We start from the raw sequence: 25,280 nt of genomic DNA, 5'->3' as shown, positions 1-25,280 counted from the left end.
ATATTGCACATTAACAGCCCAGTAATATATTAAATTTGGCAAAGCAAGACCTCCATCATTTTTCAATTTTTGTAAGTGAATTTACCAATTTTTGGTCTTTTATCATTCCAAATAAAAGATGAGATAATTGAATCAATTTGATCGAAAAACTTCTTAGACAAAAAAAACAGGGATATTCTGAAATAAATACAAATGTTTGTATAAAAATTTTGGTAAAATCATTATTTTGACTATGTGGATATGGCCAGCAAGTAAAAACATCAGTGGGTTCCATCTACTAAATAATTACTTCATAGAATCTACCAAAGGAACAAAATTAGCTTTATAAAGATCCTTATATTTTTTAGTGATTATAACACCTAGATATCTATAAGGAATCAGTAACTTTGAAAGGAGTATTATCATATATAGAAACTGATTCATTTAAAAGAAACTGTTCACTTTTATTAAAATTAATTTTATATCCTGAAAAATCTCCAAATTCATTAAATAATTTTAGCAAGGCAGGGATAGATCCCTTGGGATTAGATATGTAAACCAGTAAATTGTCAGCGTAAAGAGAAATCTTATGAATGGTCTCATTCACAAGAATCCCATGAATATCTTTAGCTTCACAAAGAGCAATAGCAATGTGTTGTAATATTAAATTAAATAACGAAGGGCTTAATGGACAACCTTGTCTTGTCCCCTGTGAAAACTGAAAAAAGGGATCTATAGTTATTAGTAATAACAGTAGCAATAGGAGTTTTATATATCATTCTAATCTAATTATTAAAATTAACACCAAAACCAAATTTCTGTAAAACATTAAATAAATATCTCTATTCGATTCGATCAAATGCTTTTTCAGCATCCAAAGAGATGATGCATTGTGGAGTTTTAAAAGAAGACTAGTATATAATGTTAATTATACTGAACATTTGAAAAGGAATAACGACCCTTTATAAAGCATGTTTGATCTTTGAAAATAATTTTACCAAATAATTTTCCAACCTATTGGCCATTATCTTTGACAGGATCTTAGCATCAACATTCAATAATGAAATAGGTCTATATGAGGCACAATCAGTAGGATCTTTATTCTTTTTAAGAATTAAAGAAATAGAAGCCTTATAAAAAGTAGAGGGTAAATCACCTTTCACAAAAGAGTCCTTAAACATTTCCAACCTATACGGAGAGAGCAACTTTCAAATTTTTAAATAAAATTCTACAGGGTAGTCATCAAGTCCACGGGCCTTACTGGATTGCATTGAAAAGAAAATAGCTTTATGAATTTTGGCTTCAGTAATTTGGGCATCAAGAATTTTTTGATCCTTAAATTATATTGTGATTAAAGTTCCACCCTTTATTTAAATAAGTCAATATTAGGGGAAATCACATAAATATTATCTAAGTCTTTAATTTGTTTTGAAATCTTATCTAATTCTACTTTAGCCTGTTTTTGAAGCTTAGCTGAATAAAAAAGGTCTGACCACGTAAAGATGCTTTAAGTGTATCCCATATGATTAATTTAGACGCACCCCCTATATCATTAAAAATCAAAGAATATTCTATCTGGGTTTGAATGAAGTTAGCAAAGTCAGAATTCTGCAATAATGTCTGAGATAGGCGCCAAGGTGTGCGGGACATCATTGAAATCGAATGAGAAACTCAAAGGCGCATGATCAGATGTAGCAATAGCGTCATATTCATAATTCTTAACACTAGGCAAGAAACAAGGGTCGACTATAATATAATCTATCTTTGAATATGTTCTATAAATGTAAAAAAAAACCAATACGGGATGATCAAAAATGGCAGCGATGAAGAATACAACCACATAGAAAATACGCATGCTCCGGAACCACCCAATGGGAAAAACCCCCTAACTCCAACCCTAACCCCTCCCCCCAGAGCCAGAAAAAAACTGACACCCTATGATAGAAAACAAAGCCTAGATCGCTCTGTCTGTCCAAAAAAAAAGTTTCAAAAGGTTCCCCATCCCTCTCCCTAGTTTAAGAAAAAATGAAACCCTCTGACCTTGTAAGAGTAACGATAAGGTCTCAACAAAGGAAAGTGTTTACATTCCAGCATCTACAAACTATCCCATGTTTATATTTAATCTTTTTTAAACAGAGAAAACCAGAAATCTGTTATCTCTTAAAAAGAAAATCCAACGCCATCTTAAATTTAAAATTAAATCCCCTAAAAAAAGCTTTAAATTCAGTTATAAAACACTATAATATGCTATTATATAAAAACATGCTAATATATTGAAAAGAAATTTAAAAAATCAGCAGTTATTAAGGTCTAAAATATATTACCTAGAGAAACCAAGCAGAGTATTTAATAACAGATCAACACATTTTTTGAAAAACAGCAAAAAAGCAAGAAGAAACATTAATAGCATATTTAATCCAACTAAATTTTCAAAAGTACCAACCAATAATATCATATAAATAATTGAGACCTCTGCTAAACAGTCATATTTGAACCATTAATCTTTTTTCCAAAAAGAACCGATGATATGCAATAATGAACAAGTCCCCTAATCTTCTTTTAATAGTCTCTCAATGAAACTGAATAGTCTCTCAATGAAATAAATTTTCATAAATCAGCCTTTATAAATCTTCTTTTTGAAATGCTAATGCAGATAACCAAACAGTCTTCCAGACAGTTCAATCGGCAGTTGTAGCAGGTATAGTTTGAACAAACTCCAGTGCAACTTTAGGATCAAAAAATATACGAGGAGGAGAATCATGAGGAAAAACTTTAATTCTTGTTGGGTAATGCAAGGAAGGAAACAGTTTCTTATCATATGCCTGTTTTGTTACCAGAGCAAATTTTGATCTTTGTTCCATTATCTCCTTCATATAATCTTCATAAAAAGAGCTCAGATTTCACAAATCTGAAAGCTCTCTGTTTTGTTGCTTGTCACATTATTTGATCTTTAATCTTAAAATGATGAAAACAAACCAAAACAGCTCGTGGTTTATTTAGATCTGGCGATCTCGAAGTAAGCAATCTGTGTGCTCTTTCTATAGTAGGTGGCTGTGATAATATTATAGGAAATAAGATATGAAAAAGCTTACCAAAGTAAGCAGTTAGATCTCAATTTTCATCTCCTTCCTGCAGCCCAACAATTCATATATTCCTTCGGTGAGACCTAGTTTCCAGGTCTATAATCTTATTTCGATATCTTTCCAAACACGTTGTAGGTTCAAACAATTTTTGTTTAGTTATCTTCAGTTCCTCTTAGTGTGTAGTGGCCTGAGTTTCCAGATCTTGAAGTTTTCTCAGAAATGACATCATTTCATTACTATTCTCTTCCAGTTGGTCTTTAATTGAATTCCTTGTCTGAGCCATATTTCAGCCCACGATGGCACTTCATCAGATCTTTCCATTTGCATCTTTCCTTTTCCATTGCCTTTTTCACTAGTTTCAGACAAGTTCTTCCCACTCCTCAAAGACATATTGTTCCCCTTCAAGAATCAGCAACTAAAGATTTTAAATTTGAAGTTTAAACAAGGGGGAAAGGAACAAAACTAGAAGCAGCACAGAAACTGCTGTTACTCCATTCACAGACAGGTGCAGTCTCCCCCTAAATTTCCTTGAAAAGTAAGCTGCAGGATGTTCAACTTCATCATCATCTTTTTGTAACAGAACTACCGCAGCAGCTTCGTCACTCACGTCCACAGCTATCGAAAATGGCTTTGTAAAATCAGGTACTCTGAGCATAGGTTGTTAACATAGAATAGCTTTCAGTCGATCAAATGCCTCTTGTCAAGGTTCAGTCCACACACACTTTTCACCCTTCTTTAGTAGATTAGCTAGGGGAAGGGCAATATCAGCAAATTTTTTACAAAACTTAAAGTAATATCCAACCATTCCTAAAAACCTTCTTCAAACATTCCTAAAACCCAGCCTTTAGAGAGGTACATGGAGCTTAGTAAAATAGACGGCTATAGGTAAGCTTAGTAAATAGGTAGGGATGTGTTTGGCACAACTTTGTGGGCTGAAGGGCTGGTATTGTGCTGTAGGTTTTCTACGTTTCTATGTAACACACCAGTGCTCTTTTAACAGGTCAATCTTTGTAAGGAATTTAGCCTTTCCAACCTTTTCAATACAATCATCCACCCGAGGGATAGGTTAAGTATCTGTCACTGCATTTATCTTCCTGTAATTGGTACAAAATTGGTACAAAAACTGCCGTCAGGTACGGGCACGAGAACACAAAGGGAGGCCCATTCAGATGTTGACAGCCTAATAATACCATTTTCCAGCAGGTATTCAATCTCCTGCTCAGCCAATTTACTCTTTTCTAAATTCATCCAGTAGGGGTGCTGTTTAATTGGGTCAGCTTGACCTACATCCATATCATGCACAGCAGCAGTAGTTGTCTGGGTACATTGGGAAATAAATCCTCATACTCAAGTAGTAATCTTTTCAATTGTTTTTGCTGCTCCGTCTCCAGATGGCTTAATTTGGTATCAATGATTTCCAAAATAACGGAATTCCTGAGCTGCACTGGGACTATGTTTGGCTTCTTAAAGTCTTCTGACATGTCAATTACCCCTTTCTCAGGCTCTCCAGTTCCATGTGTTCTCAGAACAATACTCACAGTGCCGTTTCTGAGTCATGATAACATTTTATCATATTGATGTGTACTACTTGAGTGGGCTTTCTACGGTTGGGTGTTCTAATAATGTTGGCCTCTGTTAGACTCAATAGACCATGGATTTGCGACTTGGAATGTTTCCAGGGCACAAGCCTGGACAAGGTTGTATGAAAGACCCGCAGTTGCCCAAGCTTCAAGTTTCCCCTCTCCACACCACCAATATTGTCCATATGACCTGGGTTGACTCCTCCTTTAATGACACAAACCCATCTGATATGAAACGATCGAATCCCTCCTTAACTTGTTCAGACCCCTCCGTCCTTAGTGGTGCCTCAACAAACTGCAAACGGGCATTTGGGACTGCTTCCTTTTCCTTTTCCTTTCTCTTCTTCAGAATAGATAGATAGATAGATAGATACTTTATTCATCCCCAAGGGGAAATTCAACATTTTTCCAGTGTCCCATACACTTATTGTAGCAAAACTAATTACATACAGTATCTAACTCAGTATAAATATGATATGCATCTAAAATCACCGTCCCAAAAAGCATTAATAAATAGCTTTTAAAAAGTTCTTAAATAGTTTACTAAAGTGCATTGAGTGGTAACTTAAGCTCAGTCCTAACCCCAGCACTTAACATGTCTTGCCCCTGGTGGTTGAATTGTAGAGCTGAACAGCGTTGGGGAGTAATCATCTCTTCATCCTGTCTGAGGAGCATTGCATTGACAGCAACCTGCCATTGAAGCTGCTTCTCTGTCTCTGGACGGTGCTGTGCAGAGGATGTTCAGGGTTTTCTATGATTGACCGTAGCCTACTCAGCGCCCTCCGCTCTGCCACCGATGTCATACTCTCCAGTTCTGTGCCCACAACAGAGCCCACCTTCCTTACCAGCGTATTAAGACGTGAGGCATCCCTCTTCTTAATTCTGCCTCCCCAGCACGCCACCACAAAGAAGAGGGCGCTCTCCACAACTGACCGATAGAACATCTTCAGCATCTCACTACAAACATTGAATGACGCCAGCCTTCTGAGGAAGTACAGTCAACACTGTGCTTTCCTGCACAGGACATCTGTGTTGGCAGAACAATTAGTCATCATATGACCCGGTTTCTTACAATAATAACAAGTAAGACTGGAAGATTTCTCCCTCAAATGCTTCTCTTCGTCCTTACTTTTGTCACTAGACCCCAATTTAATTCCTCGCTTACCCTGTGGGTTATCCCCGTTACTCTTTTGGAAGCTCTTATTCGGGGTAAATTTAACCTTGTGGGTTAAAGCAAACTCATCTGCTAATGTAGCAGACTCCTGCAAAGTGGTAGCATTCTTTTCTTCTAAATATGTCTTTATCTCATCAGGGACTCAACTTTTTGAATTCCTCAATCAAAACCAACTCTTTCAAGCTGATAAAATCATTATTTACATTTTAAGAGTTGCACCAGAGATCTCAATGTGGATTATCCACTTATGTGGATAAGCAAATTCCACATAAGTCTGGTTTACCAATTTCCTCAAATTCCTAAACCTTTGTCTGTAAGCTTCTGGAACCAACTCATAAGCCTTGAGCACAGCCTCTCTCGCTAAGTCATAATCAGCTGCCTCTTCAAGTGATTGGGCCGAACAAGCTTGTTAGGCTTTATCCTTAAATACACTTTGTAACAAAACAGACCAGTCATCTTTTGAGCACTTTCGACTTTGAGCCACTTTTTCAAAATGCACAAAATATTTATCAACTTCTGTTTCCTCAGATGGAGGTATCAACTTAACTTCTTCAATGGCACTAAACCTATCACTAGGGTGTAACACGAGACCTCCTTGCTGCAATTTCTCTACCTTTTCCAGTTCAAACTGTCTTTTTTTTATCTGCCTCCTCAGCCCTGAGCTGTTTTAGTTGGAACTCATGCCATTTTCGTCCTCAGCCTCCATCTTGAATTTTTCTAGCTGAAGCTGAAACTCAGCCTCAGTAGATTTACTTTTAGCAAACACTTCCAACACATCTCCCTCAAACACTGTCTTGCATACATAATACTCAGCTGTTGACATCTGAATCTGAGCCTTCCTCCTTTTAGTGTTCACCTTATGTTTTAACTTTTGAGCAATTTCCAACAGCCCAGCCGTCCTAGAGTCATCCAGTGCTTCAGGGGTAGGCTTTGCCAGAAATCTATCAACCTCCATTGCTACCAATATTCTACTCAAAGAAATGAAAATGGATTTCCCTAATCAGATCGATCATTAATCAATCTGATTAATTAATCAATGAAATTTGTTAACTTAGCAGCAATTCAATGCAATGCATAACACAGAAGAAGAAAAAATAATAATAATACTAAATAAGTAAATCAATTACAGTAACTGTATATTGAATAGATTAAAGCTATGCAAAGAACATAAATAATATGTATTTAAAAAGTGAGGTAGTGTCCAAGGGTTCAATGTCCAATTAGGAATTGGATGACAGAGGAGAAGAAATTGTTCCTGAATCACTGAGTGTGTGCCTTCAGGCTTCTGTACCTCCTACCTGATGGTAACAGTGAGAAAAGGGCATGCCCTGGGTGCTGGACGTCCTTAATAATGTATGCTGCCTTTCTGAGGCACCGCTCCTTGAAGATGTCCTGGGTACTTTGTAGGCTAGTACCCAAGATGCAGCTGACTAAATTTACAACCCTCTGCAGCTTCTTTCAGTCCTGTGCAGTAGCCCCCCTCCCTCCATACCAGACAGTGATACAGCCTGTCAGAATGCTCTCCACAGTATATCTATAGAATTTTTTTAACATACCAAAACTCTTCAAACTCCTAATGAAGTATAGTCGCTGTCTTGCCTTCTTTATAACTGCATTGATATGTTGGAACCAGGTTAGGTCCTCAGAGATCCTGACACTCAGGAACTTGAAACTGCTCACTCTCTTTACTTCTGATTCCACTATGAGGATTAGAGTGTGTTCCTTTGTCTCACCCTTCCTGAAGTCCACAATCAGTTCCTTTGTCTCACTGACAGTGAGTGCAAGGTTGTTGCTGTAGCGCCAATCCACTAGACAGCATATCTCACTCCTGCATGCCCTCTCGTCTCCATCTGGTATCCTACCAACAATGGTTGTATCATCAGCAGAAATATAGATGACATTTGAGTTATGCCTAGCCTCCAAGTCATGGGTACAGGGAGAGTAGAGCAGTGGGCTAAGCACACACCCCTGAGGTGCGCCAGTGTTATCATCAGTAAGGAGTGTATGTTATCACCAATCCACACAGATCGTGGTCTTCTGGTTAGGAAGTCGAGGATCCAGTTGCAAAGGGATGTACAGAGACCCAGGTTCTGCAACTTCTTACTCAGGATTGTGGGAATGATGGTATTAAATGCTAAGCTATTGTCAGTGAACAGCGTCCTGACGTTGGTGTTTGTGTTGTCCAAGTGGTATGAGGCGGAGTGAAGAGCCATTGAGATTGCATCTGCCATTGACCTTTTTTGCCGATAGGCAAATTACAGTGGGATGAGGTCATTGCTGAGGCAGGAGTTCAGTCTAGTGATGACCAACCTCTCAAAGCATTTCATCACTGTCAATGTGAGTGCTACCGGTCATTAGTCATTAAGGTAGCTCACATTGTTCTTAGGCACTGGTGTAATTGTTGCCTTTTTGAAGCAAGTGGGAACTTCTGTCCATAGCAGTGAAAGTTTGAAAATACCCTTGAATACTCCAGCTAGTTGGTTGGCACAAGTTTTCAGACCCTTACCAGGTACTCAATTAGGACCTTCTGCCTTGCGAGGGTTCACCCTCTTTAAGGACAGTCTAACACGCACCTCTGAGACAGATATCACAGGGTCACCGGGTGCATCAATGAACTTCATAGCTGTTGTTATATTCTCCCTTTCAAAACGGGCATAGAAGCTGTTGAGTTCATCTGGTAATGAGGCATCCATCCTCCTTTCCACCTAATCTGCCTTAGTCTTCTGTGCCAGGATCAGGAGGCCCAGTGAGATACAGCACCTCAGCTTCCATCTATGTATGTTGTAGCTTTCTGGGTTATAGAGCAAGAAACAATCTGGTGGAGAAACTCAGCAGGTTGAGCAGCATTGTGGGAGAAAGTGATTTGTTGACATTTTGGGTGCCACTGGTTAATCTGATCTATCTCTACCTCACAATATTAAATTTATGCATCGTACTTTGTTTATGTGTAATTCATCTCTCAATTTTATCCTTATGTAACCCTCTATCCAAACTTGGCTCATTAACTAACTTGGCTGACAGCCACATGAGTCAGTGATGAGAGGGTTACTTTTCATAAGCAAAACATCTAGGGTCAGTATGATTTGGGTTTAACGAAACAGGAAAGTAAGGGTGTTCTGATTAAGGAATATTGATAGTAGTGGAAGCTGTGTAAATACTGTGCTAAACACAATCATCATTTGCCAGGAAATGAAAGATTAGTGAATGGCATAAAATTACGAAGCAAGTATATTTACCCAAATTTTTAATATTAGAAACAGTTACAGAAAAAGAAGATAAATTTAAAAGGGCCCATTAGGGTTAAACCATTCCAATGTGCACATAAATATTGCAGCTCAGTTTTGGAGTAGTTGGGTATTGCTTTATTTATGCGCTGAACCCACATTCTGTGTGAATGACTCCTCCGACAGTTTGAATTCACCTCAAAGACAATCTCGAATGAACTGGCTAACTCAGGAGCATTGGCTCTTCCTCCTTTAAACCATTTGTGTGCACAATACTCTTATTCAAGTGGGATTCTCCAAGCATCTTCATTTGTGCTGTCCTCTGTACCTCCTCAGAAGAGACCCCAAACCAGACTACTGTCCTTCAGAAATCTGATCTGCCCAACTCTCTGGAATGACCCATAACAAATTCTCCTTATCTTTAACCGAAGGCAAAACAATAGTGTATGAATCTCACTAATGGGGGGACGTCACGTGATGACGTAGGATCGAGACGCTGGAACCCAGCCCTCCCGTAAAAAAGTTAATAAATTAATGTTTAAGTGAAGAAAAGTTAATTAATACTTTTTTAAGGTTACTTATAAATTACTTTGGATTGTTTTAAGCTATGCCTCATAAACAGAGGACGAAGAAAACTGCTACCGCGAAGACCGCTCAAGTTGGAACAGAATCAAGGCCTACTTCTACTGAAGAACCGCGGACTCAGGTACAACACACCACCGGTGAAACAGAAAAGGAGACTGCGGCAGCATCGGCCATTTCTAAAGGAAAAGATCAACAAGAACTGCGCAAGCGTAAAGGAACAAGCATGCGCAAAAGAGAGCAACCAGAACTACAAAACCCAGCAACGACTGAAACCGACAGTGAAAGTGAGTCTGAGAGAGAGCCGGACTCTCTGGAAAAATCAGACGAAGATGGAGAAGAAGAAGAAGAAGAAGATGAAAGTTCCGCTGAAAATACAAAAAAGGCTTTGAGGCTAATAATGCATAAATTAGAAAAATTAGAAAAAGTAATTAAAAGTAACCAAAAAGTAATTAAAGAAAAAATAACAAATATGGAGGCTATGTTTGATAAAATGACAAAGAAACAGGAAAAAATGGAAAAGAAAATTATAGATTTGGATGTCAAAATGGAAGAAATGGATGGAAGAATGAAGAAGATGGAAGATGATAATGATGCCTGGACATCAGAAAGAAAACAACTCGTGGGAAAAATTGATAAGCTTGAATCTCACTAACAGGACACACTGCATTTGTAGAAAATTACTAAAATTTAAAAAAAGTACCTCACAGCATAGCCGTAGAAAACTTAACCAGGGTTTTACACTTACTTTCCTAAGTTATTGTGTGTTATCTGTATGACTGTGCTTTACACCCTGGTTTGTAGAACCATTGCCTCATTTGACAGTATACATGTATATAGTTAAATGACAATAAATTTGATTTGACTTGAAATTGTGCATCAGGAACTGAGAATGAGGAGGGCAAGATTGCCAGAATGGATGTGGTGAGAAAGGAGTCTGGGATGGATTGTCTGAAGAGCAATGTCAAATGGTAGGCAAGTTCCCCATGCAGGGGAGGTGAGAAGGGTTGAGTTGGGAAGTATGGCATGTGAATGATAGACTGAGGCAGAGGGAGATGGAGAGAGAAAAAGGGGGGAAGGAGAAGGAGAGAAAGAGAGAGGAAATGAAAAACAGATAGAGCAAGACAGTGGGAGGGAATAGTGAAGATTGAATGTGGTTACTGGAGAGAGATTTGCATAAACGGTGATGACTCCGAGCATTGTACTCCAATAAATAGCTCTGAATGTAGCTTAATTTTCTAATTGAATAATGTTTATTTTGTTTCAGACAGATCCGTTTAAAGATCACAAACTAAAATATTGCTCAGTTGTTGGAAATGCTGGAATTCTAATTAACAGCAGCTGTGGAGCTGAAATCAATGAGGCTGACTTTGTATTCAGGTAAGAAAAGAAGGAATCAAAAAAATCTACTCCAAGGTATGTCAAAGGTTTCCACAGCCAAAGAAATATATTTAGCCATTCTCAATGTAGGAGCCACTTTGATAGCATTACACACCCACAAGCTATTTTTATGTGATAATTCCTTCATAATCTGGTTTGCCAGAGTCAGATTCATACATCTTGGAATCAGGCCCTTCAGCCCAAAGAGTCCATGATGACCATCAAGCACCTATTTACACAAACCATATCTCATTCTCCCAAACTTTCCCCTACATTGTACCACTTGTGACTGCCAGAATCTGGATCAGAGATAAAGGGTCTAGATGAAGATTCTCCACAGGAAACATCAACTGCCCATTCCCCTGCACAGATGCTGCCTGACCCACTCAGTTTTTTAAAAATATTTATTTATTAAATTTTAGAAATTACAAAGAATAAATATAATAGTAAAATAGTAAGAAAGATAATATTAGCCCTCCCCCCTCCCCTTAACCCCCCCCCCTTAACCCTTATCTAAAGAAAGAAAAAAGAAAGAAGAGAAAGATTGCCTGGCTATTGAAGGATCCCCACATGCTCCATGGAGTTCAAAATAATTTTGATATTTATTTTTTACTTTCCCCAATTACTATAATTTTATCTTCAAAGGACCTATGTATTTAATCCTATCTTTTGTAACCCAATCTCTCTTTAATTTCTTATGTTCTGTTTCTGTTAAATGTGTTTTTTGTAATAAAAAGCTATATCTCCTTTCATTTTCTTAATATATGTTAAAACTTTTTTTTCTCACAGGTCCATTAATTCCATTAACATTAAAGCTTAAAAAATTAAGTAAATTAATCATTCATAGTACCTTGGGAATTCTTTAAAATTCCCCATGTTGCTATGAGTCTCTCCCCAATCATCCAGGCAAAGAAGAAGAAAAATAGAAAAAAGATAACTAATACATAAGAAAAAAAAACAAAATACCCCCCCCACTAATGTTGCGAATAAAAAGAACACAACATTACCCCCCCCCATTTTACGGGTCATGGCAATCGCCATGATTGTACACGTGAAACTCGCAGCTATCGATCAGGAGCTCCCCCAGCTCCTCCGCAAAAAAAAGAAAAATATATCAATAAAGAAAAGAAAAAAATAAAAATAAAATAATAATTAATGTCTCTACTCTCAATTAATACTCCTCGACTGTTTTTTTTTCCTTATAAATGTCCATCAGGTCCAACCTTATTTCAGTCTTCATCATTAGTCCATTTCATTTCTATAATTCTTTAGTCCTCTTCATGGGCATCAGGTAATTCTTGTACAAATTCCTCGGCTTTCTGGTAGTCAACGAAGAATCTTCTTTCTCCATTATCCAGGAAATTTATAGCCCTTTTCCCATAAATATTTTTTCACTGGATTAAATTCCTTCCGTCTCTTCAACAGATCATAGCTTATGTCTGGATAAAAAAAAAACTCTTTTCCCTTCTACTATCAATGGCCCATTTCTCTTTTTAGCACCTTGAGTAGCTGCCTTCAAGATCATTTCTTTATCTTGATACCTTAAACATTTTATCAAAATTGATCTCGGATTTTGATCTTGTTGAAGTTGTGGTCTTAAAGCTCTATGTGCTCTTTCAATTTCAATTACTTGACTTCCTTCTTTCATTTCCAAAATTTCTGGAATCCATTTTTGAAAGAATTTTATTGGATTTTCTCCCTCTGTACCTTCCATAAGACCAACAATTTTAATATTATTTCGTCTACTAGAGTTCTCAAGCGCATCCATTTTTTCCATCATCCATTTTCTTTCTGCTGTCCAGGCAAGCTTATCGTATTCTATCTTTTCTATTCTTTCTGTGTTTTCTTTTATTTTTACTTCCATCTCTTTAACTTTATTATCCATCTTCTTTTGTTCTTCTACCACATTGTCAAGTGTATTCTGTATGCTTCTTATATCTGTTCTTATAACTTTAAATTCATTTGCCATATCTGTTTTTATAGCTTTAAATTCATTCACCATATCTGTTCTTATAACTTTTAATTCATTGATTATAAATATCAGGATATCTTTTATGTCTCCTTCAATCTCTTCCTTCTTTTCTTCTTTTTCTTCTGGTTTTCCCAAAGAGTCTGTTTCAACTTCCGACTCACTTTCAATTTCACTTCCAACCGTAGTTGAAGCTTGTATTTTTGTTAACATCTGTTCATGCATACTTTGGTGCATGTGTTGTTCTTGCCGTTTCTTCTTAGAGACCGCCGACATTGCTGCAACTTCTTTTCCCGCAACATCAGAATTGCCCTGCACTTCATCGGGAGAAGATCCAACTTGAGTCCGAGGCTTCGCCAAGACGGTTAGGCCTTTTTCCCCGCCGATTTGCACAGTCTTCGAAGTAGTAACTTTCTTCTGTTTCAGTTTAGGAGCCATATCAAAAGATAATCCTGAGTTGCTTATAAGTAGTTTCTAATAGATATTTGTTAATTCTTCTCCATTTAAACCTTATTTCATTACTTTTTGCAAGGGAGCTGGAATCCCAACGTCTCGACCCTATGTCATCATGTGACGTCCCCCTGACCCACTCAGTTTGACCAGCAATTTGTTTCTTCTTCATTTGGTTTGTTCATGGGATAAATTTAGAACTGGGATCTTCAGAAAAGATTGAATGAGATCACCTATATCTCTCCTCCTTGGTTCACCTAAGTTACTGGGCATGGTGGTTGTTTAAAGAGTTGTTGTTATTTTCACCTTAAAAAACACATAATAGTTTATTCAAAGAATGTATGTCTTGCTTGATTCTGTACCAGATTTTTTGCATTCAAGTTTCCAGAAAAGGACTTAAATCCAAAACTTTCCAATCCAAGTCATATCAATGCAGCTATTAAAAAGGCAGGACAGTGGCTATATTTTATTAGGAGCTTGAGGAGATTTGGTACGTCACCAAAAACACTCATAATTTCTACAGGTATACTGCGGAGAGCATTATAACTGGCTGCATCGCCTTCTGGTGTGGGTGGGTTGGGGGGAAGGTTGCTACTTCAAAGTAAGCTGCAGACAGTTGTAACATTATCAGCTCCGTCATGGGCACTAGACTCTGTAGTATTCAGGGCATCTTCAAGGAGTGGTGGCTCATAAAGGTGGCATTATTCAGGTCATCTTCAAGGAGCAGTGGCTGATAAAGGTGGCATCCATTATTAAGGACCTCCACCACTCAGGACATGCCCTCTTCTCATTGCTACCATCAGAAAGGAGATACAGAAGTGTAAAGGCACAAACTCAACAATTCAGAAACAGCTTCTTCCCCTCTGCCGTCCGATTTCTGAATGGACATTGAGCCCATGAATACTCCCTCACACCTTTCTTTATTTCCTATTTTTGCACTACTTATTTAATTTAACTATTTAATATATATTTACTATAATTTACAGGTTACAGTTCAGTCTAGTTTTTGTACTGTGTCATGTAACACCATGGTCCTGAAAAATGTTGTCTCATTTTTACTATGTACTGTACCAGCAGTTATGGTTGAAATGACAATGAAAGTGACTTGACTTGACTTGACTTCTTTCTCTCTCTGTTGTCATGTATTGCTTTGGACTGTTGCCACAAAGTTAACAAATTTCACAACAAATGCCAAGGATATTAAACCTGGTTCTGATTCTGATTAAAAAGGGTAAGAGACGAATCCCTCAGAAATTCTTAGTTGAGTAAAAAAGTTTCAAATCAATGGATGAATGCTAATTATAGGTAGAGCCTCATTCCTAGACTTTAAAATGGAAAAGACATTAGGTTTAAGTGATTTTCTAGAGCTGATCATTTCTGATAAACAGGTAGAAATTAATAAACAGATGCCTTCTGACCAACCAAGCACTGAACAGAAAGCTTTTTGTAAAGTAATGAATCCTAGAGATTCATTGACCTAATGACAGATTAATGACATTCCTGCATCTCATTAGGTACAATTCTGGACTAATCCCATTTTCCATTGCTTAGCTTTTAGCTTTCTGTGTCCTGTCATTGTGTTTTATTCCTTTAGGTAGTGCATTCCAGATTCCCACATCCTCAAGGTGAAAACATTCCCTTCTTAACTTCTTAACACTTACTTTAAACTTCTGCCCTCCAGTTTTACACATCTCTGCTCTGGGGAATTATTGGTGAATATATTCCATCTATGCTCCGCAATCATATCCTCTCATTCTCCTCCATTTTAAGGAAGATAAACCCAGCCTATATCCTGGTGATTCTCTTTACAAACTATGAATCTGTACTTCAATTATACACTTTGTTAATTAGGTATTGATATACCTTGCAATTAATACAGTAAGTAATATTTTATAGACCAGAAACTGGTTCACAATATTGTAAATGTATTCCAAACAGTGTAACAGCATAATTGCACATATGAAGCTTTACAGTTTGTGTCACTGCCAAGGCCACAGATGCTTTACAAAGCAGTTATAATGATGCTCACTCACCATGTGCAGCATGTACTGGTGATGGGCAAATGAATTTCCTAAACTTACTGTAGGTCATAAGGAGATATATCTTTGGCAGGGAATATATCATTGAGAGAATAATTCTGTAATATTGAAAAAAATAAACAAGAACATCCAGGAATTTATATATTGCAGAATTATAGAAATGTAAGAAATTACACTACAAATTGTAAAGGACCACTTTTTAGGCTGATAAGTAGTAATATAGAAAACCTACAGCACAATACAGGCCCTTCAGCCCACAAAGTTGTGCCAAACATGTCCCTACTAGGCTTTCTAGGCTAATACTGGCCTAGAAATTACTAGGCTTACATATAGCTCTCTATTTTCCTAAGCTCCATGTACCTATCTAAAAGTCTCTTAAAAAAACCCTATTGTATTAGCCTCCACCATGATTGCCGGCAGCCCATTCCACGCACTCATCACACTCTGAGTAAAAAACTTACCCCTGACATGTCCTCTGTACCTACTCCCCAGCACCTTAAATCTGTGTCCTCTTGCGGCAACCATTTCAGCCCTGGAAAAAAGCCTCTGACTATCCACACGATCAATGCCTCGCATTATCTTATACACTTCTGTAACATCACCTCTCATCCTCCGTCGCTCCAAGGACAAAAGACCGAGTTCACTCAACATATTCTCAAAAGGCATGCTCCCCAATTCAGGCAACATCCTTATAAATCTCCTCCACACCCTTTCTATGGCTTCCACATCCTTCCTTTAGTGAGGTGACCAGAGCTGAGCACAGTACTTCAAGTGGGGTCTGACCAGGGTCCTGTATAGCTGCAACATTACCCCTTGGCTCCTAAATTCAATTCCAGGATTCCAATACACCATACACCTTCTTAACCACAGAGTCAACCTGTGCAGCTGCTTTGAGCATCCTGTGGACTCGGACCCCAGGATCCCTCTGATCCTGCACACTGCCAAGAGTCTGACCATTAATACTATATTATGGCATTATATTTGATGTACCAAAATGAACCACTTCACACTTATCTGGGTGGAACTCCATCTGCCACTTCTCAGCCTAGTTTTGCATCCTAGCAATGTCCCACTGTAACCTCTGGTAGCCCTCCACACTATCCCCAATACCTGCGACCTTTCTGTCATCAGTAAACTTACTAACCCATTCCTCCACATCCTCATCCAGGACACTTATAAAAATCACGAACAGTAAGGGTCCCAGAACTGATCCCTGAGGCACTCCACTGGTGACTGACTTCCATGACCTGTCTACAACCACACTTTGCATTTTGTGGGCAAGCCAGTTCTGGATTCACAAAGCAATGTCCCCTTGGATCCCATGCCTCCTTACTTTCTCAATAAGCCTTGCATGAGGTACCTTATCAAGTGCCTTTATGAAATCCATATACACTACATCTACTGCTCTTCATCAATGTGTTTAGTCACATCCTCAAAAATTCAATCAGGCTCATAAGGCGCAACTAACTCTAAACAAAGCCATGCTGACTATTCCTAATCATACTATACCTCTCCAAATGTTCATAAGTCCTGCCTCTCAGTATCGTTTCCATCAACTTACCAACTACTGAGGTAAGACTCACTGGTCTATAATTTCCTGGGCCATCTCTACTCCCTTTCTTGAATAAAGAAACAACATCCGCAACCCTCCAATCCTTGAGAACCTCTCCTGTCCCCTTTGATGATGCAAAGATCATCGCCAGAGGCTCAGCAATCTCCTCCCTCACCTCCCATAGTAGCCTGGGGTACCTCTCATCCAGTCCCCGGTGAGTTATCCAACTTGATGCTTTCCAAAAGCTCCAGCACATCCTCTTTCTTAATATCTACATGCTCAACCTTTGCAGTCTGCTGCAAGTCATCACTACAATCACCAAGATCCTTTTCCATAGTGAATACTGAAGTAAAGTATTCATTAAGTACCTTTGCTGTTTCCTCCAGTTCCATACACACTTTCCCACTGTCACACTTGATAGGTCCTATTCTTTCATGTCTTATCCTCTTGATCTTCACATACTAATAGAATGCCTTCGGGTTTTCCTTGATCCTGCCCACCAAGGCCTACCCATGGCCCCTTCTGACTCTCCTGATTTCCTTCTTAAACTCCTTCCTATTAGCTTTATAATCTCGATCTCTAATGTTACCTAGCTCTCTAAACCTTCTTTAAGCTTTCCTTTTCTTCTTTACTGGATATACTACAGCCTTTGTACACCACAGTTCCTGTACCCTACCATAACTTCCTTGTCTCATTGGAATGTACCTATGCAGAACTCCACACAAATATCCCCTAAAGGTTTGCCTCATTTCTTCCATACTTTTCCCGGAGAACATCTGTTTCCAATTTAAGCTTCCAATTTCCTGCCTGTTAGCTTTATAATTTCCCTTACTCTAATGATGCTCTTCGAACTTATCTGTTCCAATCTCTCTCCAATGTTATTGTAAAGGAGATAGAATTATGATCACTATCCTCAAAATACTCTCCCTCTGAGAGATCTGACACATGACCGAGTTTATTTCCCAGTACCAAATCAAGTACAGCCTCTCCTCTTCTAGGCTTAACTACATACTGTGTCAAGAAGCCTTCCTGCAGACACCTAACAAGCTCCACCCCATCTAAACTCCTTGCTCTAGGAAGATGCCAATCGATATTTGGGAAATTAAAATCTCCAATCACAACAACTCTGTTATTGTTACACCTTTCCAGGATCTGTTTCCCTGCCTGCTCCTCAAAATCCCTGTTACTATTGGGCTGCCTATAAGAAACACCCAGAAAAGTTATTGACCCCTTCCTGTTCCAAAGCTTCACCCACCAAGACTCCGTAGACAACCACTCCATGGCGTTCAACCATGACACTATCTCTGATCAACAGTGCCATGCCCCACCCCTTTTGCCTTTCTCCCTGTCCTTTCTGAATCACCTAAAACCTGGCACTTGAAGTAACCATTTCTGTCTCTGAGCCATCCAGGTCTCTGTACTGGCCACCACATCATAGCTACAAGTACTGAAACACGATCTAAGCTCATCCGGTTTGTTCACAACACTCCTTGCATTAAAATGGATACATCTCAGACCTTTAGTCTGAGCGTGTCCCTTCTCTATCACCTGCCTATCCTCCCTCTCGTACTGTCTCCAAGCTTTCTCTATTTGTGAGCCAACCTCCTCTTCAGAAGTAATGCTATCTTTTGTGCATTTACTGCTTTTCATTAGTGTTTATCATTAGAGTAATGATTATGTTTTTATTGTGCTGTATTAAATGGAAAAAATATTTGTATAAATTTATTTGCAGATGCAATATTCCACCAATCAAGGATTATAAAGATGATGTGGGAACCAAAACAGACATGGTGACATTAAACCCAAGTATTCTTAGAAGCAGGTGATTATGTATAAATATTTAAAATTAAACCAAAAGTATAGAGACAAAGACTTTGTTAAGAATATTGAATAAGTAAAAATAGGTTTAGGAAATATGATGTATTTTTTAACAACACATTTTTGGAAACCTTACCAATTTTCTTTCACCCTTTGCCAGCTGGGATTTTCCTCTTTATATTTGAATGCCAGAAATTCCATGCATTGCCTAATCTCCCCTCTGATCCCGATTTAGTTGAGTTCTGCCTCGTTCACAGGCTGTATTACATCAGGTGATCCATCTTTAAGAGAAGGTTACCTGTGATTGGGTGAACCATGACCTGTTGCTGCTGGGGATTGCTGCTATGTATAAAGTGATTGAAAGATTCTCCAAGGGGACCTGAGAATTGGAAATTATTTGAATTTACTCTTCTCACCACCAAACATTTCCTGAACTAATAATCTACTTGAGCAAACAATCAACCATAAAAGGGCTTGAGTATATCTAGCTGCTTAATCAGTATCCATCATTACTGGCAGGTAACAGAAGCTGATGGAACATGGCTGACCTTAGTCCAACAGAATGCAGCTCCAGTTTCTGCATTGCTGAGCTCTGCTTAAATCCAGCCTTTGATCAGCTTGAGAGAATCTGAAATCTTCATTGCAAATGAGGCAATTTATTATATCATGCAAGATCCTGATTTAATTATTAAGTTCAAAGTACAAAGTATATGTACATTTTACATCCTGGAGATTTGTCTCTGAACAGGCAGCCGTGAAACATAAAATAACCCATTATAAAGAATTAGCAAGTACTGGTGGGCATGTAAAGCACAAACTCTATTTGCATGGTGTCATGTATTGAAAAGGAAATTGAAATTGAAATGGTAAGGTTTGTTAATGTAGTTTGAGACTAGTCAAGTACTTGTGAGGAAGAACACGTGAGGGAGCATGGAATCGAGAGTGAGAAATAAAGACATATTCAGAACATGAAGAATTGAACCATGATGTATGCACTATCTAATTAAGTATTAAGATAGGTTGCAAATACTCAACAGTGGGGTCAAGGATACAGATGTTTAAAGTAAGTTTAATGTTAATTGATGAGAATGGAGAAATCTGGGTTCCAAAACTTCCAATGTTTTATGAAACCAGCTACACTAGGTCTCAGATGGAAATGGTGGCTCTCCTTATTTGAACTTTAAGCCGACAGTAAAACCCAGTCTCTATGAACCCCATTCAGTTTGAATTAGCAACAACATCTCTTTCATAATCTCCATCGGCAAAGGTGCACCACATATATTTGCTTAGCCCACTGCTCGACTTGCTTTACTCATGTCTGTGTGGCAAAGCACAGCTCTAATGAAATATTCACGTTTGCTAAAGACATCACTGTTTCCCAGGCTGAATCAAACGTGGTGATAAATGAGCATATAGGAGGGAGGTTGAAAATCTGGCTGAGTGGTGCCTCAACAACAACCTCTTATTCAATGTCAGCAAGACCAGGAGCTGATAATTGAATTCAGAAGGAGGAAACCAGAAGGTCCATGAGCCAGTCCTCATCAGAGCATCAGAGATGGAAAGGGTCATCAGCAAATTTAAATTCCTCGATGTTAACCAAATAACCATATAATAATTACAGCATGGAAACAAGCCATCTCAGCCCTTCTAGTCCGTGCTGAGTGCTTACTCTCACCTAGTCCCACCGTCCTGCACTCAGCCCATAACCCTTCATTCCTTTCCTGTCCATATGCCTTTCCAATTTTTTTTTAAATGACAGTATCGATCCTGCCTCTACCACTTCTACTGGAAGCTTGTTCCACACAGCTACCACTCTCTTAGTATCATCTGCATACTTACTAATCCAATTTACCATCTCATCTGATGCACCATCAATAACTCACTCTGAGACGTAAGGTGAGATATCGGCTTTTATTGACTGGAAGAAGGAACAAGCAGTGAGTGACCACCATACTACATCCAGGAGACTGAGAGGCCGGGCTCAGGCCTTGATCGCCTTTATACAGGGGTTTGTGGGAGGAGCCATAAGAGCAGGGGGTGTGTCCAGACAGGTATATGTAGTTCACAACACCGTCATCCAGATCATTTATGTATATGACAAACAACATTGGACCCAGTACAGATCCCTGAGGCACACCACTAGTCACCAGCCTCCAACCTGACAAACAGTTATCCACCACTACTCTCTGGCATCTCCCATCCAGCCACTGTTGAATCCATTTTACTACTTCAATATTAATACCTAACAATTGAACCTTCCTAACTAACCTTCCGTGTGGAACCTTGTCAAAGGCCTTACTGAAGTCCATATAGACAACATCCACTGCTTTACCCTTGTCAACTTTCCTTGTTACTTCTTCAAAAAATTCAATAGGATTTGTCAAACATGACCTTCCATGCACAGATCCATGCTGACTGTTCCCAATCAGACCCTCTCTATCCAGATAATTATATATACCATCTCTAAGAATACTTTCCATTAATTTACCCACCACTGACGTCAAACTGACAGGCCTATAATTGCCAGGTTTACTCCTAGAACCCTTTTTGAACAATGGAACCACATGAGCAACACACCAATCTTCTGGCACCATCCCCGTTTCTAATGACATTTTCTGTCAGAGCCCCTGCTATTTCTACACTACCTTCCGTCAAGGTCCTGGGGAATATCTTGTCAGGACGCGGAGACTTATCCTCTTTTATATTCTTTAAAAGCTCTAGTACTTCTTCTTTAATCATCATAGTTTCCATAACTACCCTACTTGTTTCCCTTACCTTACACAATTCAATATCCTTCTCCTTAGTGAATACCGATGAAAAGTAATTGTTTAAAATCTCCCCCAACTCTTTTGGCTCCACACATAGCTGTTCACTCTGATTCTCTAAGGGACCAATCTCTAATTATTATTATTGTCTGAAATTAGGAATCATTCCTTTAGATTGAAAAATGTGCATGAGGAAAATCAGAGTGTTTTATATTAATTAATTCAAATTAGCTAGGAAAACAAATTAAAGACAAAGTGACTGCCCATGATGATAGTCTTCAAATGATATCTTAAGTAAGAGTTATTAATGTCTGATGGGGTGTGGATAGAGTAATTAGCAGGGCAATATCTATAGTCTTCCAGAGGGCAGTCAATGAAATTCTTCACAAGAGATCAACAGCTAAAGTTGGCACTCTTGAAATTGAAAGCACACTATTCACTTAAATAGGAAATTTGCTGAACATCAGGAGACAGAGGACAAGGAAATGAAGAAATACTCTAGTTGACTTTTGTATCCTGCAGAGACCTATTTTAGAGCCACAGATACTGTAGTTACAATGGATTATGGAAAGTTTGGTGATGTCTTGAATATTGGAATCATGGAAACATCAAATTATGAAGTGACATTGAGATAGGGTAAATTGAAAAATGCAGGCAAATTTGTAAAGGATTTAATGATGTTTCCAATGTTGGTAAGGAAGCAATTTTGCTGCTGCGAACAAAATGATAGTACCACTCATTCCGACAAAGTATGTGCTTGCTTTGACATTGTAATTTTGTGCCCACTGGGGCTGTAAAGTGGTCACTCTTTGATATTCTAAACAGCAGAGGACTACTTCAAAGAGGAGAAAGAGCAGATGGGAATGGGTCACATTGCAGTGGATGTGAGATCATTCTGGGTGATGATGGTAGATATATTTTTTAATGGGTATTAGTAAACCAAATATTTTGATCAATAACATGTCTGCTGACACTGGTCAAAAAGCAAAGCAGTTAATGTATGAAATACACAACCGGTCAAACCACAGCTGTGGAGGAAGAAACAATATTAACATTTCAGGGCAAACATCCTTTATCAGAACTAAAAAAGTGAAGAAAAAATCTCTCTCCATACCTGCTGGCTTGTTTGTTGAATATTTGCAATGCTTTCTGTTTTTGCTCCAGAGTTCCATCATCTTCAGTTTTATCTGATTTGTGAATGTCAATGTTAACTTTGCATGTGTGGTACTTAACTAAATTTAATAATTAAATTTAAATTTGGCTGATATGGGGATCCCAGTTAACATCCTGGATTCATTATTCCAGATCCCTGTATTCATTCGTCCAGTGACATGAAGTCATGCAAGTTAATAGATTCCAAAATTATTTCTGCAAAGTTGGAATTGCATTCTGAAGCGGTGGATGGTATTATCAACACCTGTTTCGTGGCCAGTATCAATTTATTTAGCCCCAGACGGCCTCCACAATTCCCTTAGGTTGTGTTGGCGATTAAGGTTACTTTGACAGACTGATAGTATTCCTATAAACAATACTGTTTATCTTACAGATTTCAACATCTGGATTCAAGGCGAAAGCCACTTATGGACCACGTATCCATCTATGAAAACACATTGATTCTGCTGCCTGCATTTTCTTATTCACTTGATACTTCAATCTCATTTAAAGTGTCCTTCACACTGCAAGACTTTGGAGCAAAACAACAGGCAATATTTTTAAGTCCATCATACCAGAAATCGCTTACTCAATTCTGGAAAGCTCAAGGAATAAGTGAAATGTCTCTTTCTTCTGGTCATAATACTAAGTGCAGCACTGGAAATGTGTGAAGAAGTCTGTGTGTATGGGTTTTGGCCCTTCTCCAAAGATGTAGATGGAAACCAGTTGTTCCATCATTACTATGATAATATGATGCCAAAGAAAGTTCACTCATTTTCTAATGAATTTTACAAACTACTACTGCTTCACATGAAAGGGGTTGTGAAAGTGCAAGCTGGTCAATGTGGGAAATCCTCTGTGTAAGTCACTTTTTGGGATTTATTTTTTGAAAGGGGTTATAACTGACATGTATATTGGTAAGTCTTCCCTAATGGTGAGTGATGTAGACAGAAAAATAAACACAACTCAATTATTCAATGCTTGGTAATCAATCATCATTTCTTTGCAGTAATCCAACATGTTATGATTCCCTTAAAATCCAAATATCTTTGATATCTTGTTTGACAACAGCTAGTGACCAAACCTGAGTAGTGGCCACAATGAGCACACTATGCTTCCTTGGATGACCGACTTCCTGTCCACTCGAATGTTGGTGCTGGTTCTTACCCACCCATTCCTGGCATCAAAACCAGTCACTGGAGCTTTCTTTCCAATATCAGGCTCAGTCCAGCCCCACTTCAGACTCCTGAATTGACCCATTCTCCATCCTCCAACGTTGACACTAAAAGTTTTCAGTTTTCTCAGTGGAGGAAAATCAGCAACTGCAGTATATGAACTGCACCACCAAGGACCAGAATTGTAGGAAGCAACATAGTCTCTTTATCAGAGGCTACAGGAGTACCTGGTGAAAGAGAATGTTGGCTGTGGCGATAGAGGGATGAAGTTAAGGGCGTGGGAATTACAGATGTTCAGAGGCAGACATTGATGAGTGTAGAAGAAAAGAGTGTGTGTAAAGGGTTGGAGAGGAGATGGGGGGGTGGTGAAGGGACTGTTCGAATTTACTTCAGAGAACTAAGATGAATCCAAGGAACCCAATGGCCTCCTGTCATAATTTTTTTTTAAATCCGTATGCACATCAGTGTTCACTAATTTCTAACCATTAAAAATGAATTACTTTTGACCTTGTTTGAATTTGCTCTCACATCTGATCCATTGTAACTGTGGCACTTCTGTTAGTAAAATAGTAAATAAAAACTGTTTCTTTCCCTAAAGTGAAGTCCCCAAAAATGTCAAAGCAGCTCCCACATTAGATTAAACAGAGAGTAATAGTGTTTGGAGATACGTATAGTGAGGAGACAGACGGTAAGATTAAATTATTTTACTGATTGAGGAAAATTAATCTACACACACAAAATTCTGAAGATTTGAAGCTGATTTAATTAGAATGTACACTTGCGAAGCATCTGTTTTCCACAGACTGGAGAATCTAGAACTAAGTTAAGGGATCAGCAACTTAGAATAGAAGGAAGGAGAAACTTGTTAACTCAGAAGTTTGTAAATGTTTAGAACTCTCCATACACGGGAACCCTGAGCATACTTTATTATGACAAATTTGGATGTCCTAGCAGTTTAGCAATTTTGAGGTGGGGAAAGTAATAGATGAGACACAGCTGCATTAAATAGAGAAGCAGACTCGAGGGTCCATGAGGTCATCTTCTGTTTGCTAGTCTTGTTTCCATATGCTTCAGTTTTCAGAAGGACTGTAATTGTGGCTCGGTTGCTATGGTAAGGGATTTATAACTGGATAACCAAAAATGGATCTATTAAGACATATCTGAGCAATACATTTCAACATGGGGTCTTCTATGAACATTATGGATTTTTTTAAAGACCTGAAGATCCTGATAAGATCACGTTATACTTCAGTGTGTACAGTCAAACTTATGTAATTGAAAGTCAAAAATAAACTACAGATATTGGAAAGCTGAAACAAAGATTGAAAATGTTGGAAACAGTTAGCAATCAGGCAATA

General features: G+C 38.4%; 1 pseudogene; it reads left to right on the top strand.

Moving 5' to 3' along the window:
* LOC132395480 (alpha-2,8-sialyltransferase 8F-like) overlaps positions 1–24,249 on the top strand; it is a 92,456-nt pseudogene extending 68,207 nt beyond the window's left edge.
* Positions 24,250–25,280: the final 1,031 nt, after the last annotated feature.

The sequence above is a fragment of the Hypanus sabinus genome, chromosome 6 (assembly GCF_030144855.1).
Source record: "Hypanus sabinus isolate sHypSab1 chromosome 6, sHypSab1.hap1, whole genome shotgun sequence".
NCBI lineage: Eukaryota > Metazoa > Chordata > Chondrichthyes > Myliobatiformes > Dasyatidae > Hypanus > Hypanus sabinus.
The sequence above is the reverse complement of the archived record's forward strand: the minus strand, read 5'-3'. Positions and strand labels throughout refer to the sequence as shown.